This window comes from Octodon degus, unplaced genomic scaffold (genome assembly GCF_000260255.1).
Source record: "Octodon degus isolate 3935 unplaced genomic scaffold, OctDeg1.0 scaffold00333, whole genome shotgun sequence".
NCBI classification, from domain to species: Eukaryota; Metazoa; Chordata; class Mammalia; order Rodentia; family Octodontidae; genus Octodon; species Octodon degus.
Genome location: NW_004524909.1, coordinates 864,625 through 866,414, shown reverse-complemented (window position 1 = coordinate 866,414; position 1,790 = coordinate 864,625).

Sequence of the window (1,790 nt, the reverse complement as noted above, 5' to 3'; positions counted from 1 at the left end):
TATATATTTCTACTCATAAAATGAAGTAGGGGATAGGGTTCCTTTAATAGAACCCTTCTGAAACTATTCTGAGAGAGAATAAAAATTTTGGTTCGATCCCCAAATCTTTGGAATTTTGAGCTCTAAAAATGGGAATCTTTGTATAACAATGAGAACAAAATATTATTATAAACTTTATGAGGTATGAATGGTTAGGGAAACAGCTTTCTATTCAGATTATGCTTAATCTAGATGAACTAATCAGAGTATTTTTAATGATTATGAAATCTCATTAGATAAGTTTATATAAATATTAAAAAATTCAGGATTCAGAAACACAGATAAATGACATCTATTAAAACTAAGACAAAAGTTATTTTTTCTACAGAAAATATGATTTGATTGCTACAAAATAACAGAAATATCAAAAGACAACCAGAGTTTGGAGACAGATTTATTTATGTTGAATGGCACTGATTATATCATTTCCATATATTAGGTTTGATCTCTGATAGTCTATGGCTTATATGGGATAAGCAAGCAGAAAATACAGAAGCAGAACAGTCTGTCATATGAGGATTGATTCTTTATAGTATGCATCACAGTGACCATCTGTTTCCAAAAGCCAGAAGCAATGAGAATTGGAATAAGACCTAACACTGGAGCAACTAACAGACAAATAACACTGGTTGGGTTGGTGGAGGTGTTTACCACCTTAAAAAAAAAAAAGACACAAGGAAACATCTTTTAAATAAAGCAATGACAATATAGTTTGATGTTAAGCTTGAAATGTGATAAAATCAACATAATGGATAATAAAATTTTATTGCATCAGGCATGATTGATATAATTAGAATAATAAAACCCACCATAATGGTTTGGAGTATGTCTTCATTAATTGAAACTATGCACAGAGATTCCTTCTTCCCACAAATGCAAATTCTCATTTTCCTATAATCATCTCACATCTGTTTATTTTTTCCCTCAAACCTCACATTTCAGAGGGCAAAGATTCGGCCTCGGTTGTGTCCACTTCCCACCACTCTTTGGTCTCCCTGGCACATCTCAGTGTTCTGATACACAGGGACCAACTTCTGTTCTTCTTCATCACAGGCATTTATTGACTTTCCAGTTCTTCTTCATGACCCGAAGACTCTACTTCAAGCTTAACCTAATTTCTATCCTCTATTGATCTGTTAGTTTTTGTAACTATTTCATGAATTCAATGTCTACATAAGTCATCAAAGCAGTACTCTGGGTTCATTTTTCCTTTACTTTTTGACTTTTAATAACTATTTCTGCTCATTTATTTTAGCTAACCAATTTTGTTATCAGTACAAAACACTGCACCATTTGCAATGCAGTGAGTTCTGGCTCCATGTGAACCTGCTAGCCCTGCCCTGACATTACACCTTCACTTTCCTTTCATACTTTAATGTTCACATTTCAGCTCAGTTATGGACTTCATTACACAGTCTTCCGCCATGTCCCTCTCTATTAGTATACTCTCTTGCTAAACTACTAACTTGGCATTTTATAATATTTAAAATATTTTGATAGTGGAATAGTCACATATATGAAAGACATAAGTCTGTGTTACTTACAACTCCAAGCCAGAGATGAATGCCAAGCAAGGTCTCACAAAGGGCTGCACTTGGATATAGAGTTAAAGAGGAAGCTGAAAATACAGGGTGTAGTTAATATAGGCCAAATAAGGTACATACGAGTAATATGAGTGAGCTCTTGGATATAGGAGCACTCCCTTGTCGTACAGTACCTAGCACTGGGGTTAGTAGGAGCAGGATACAGTG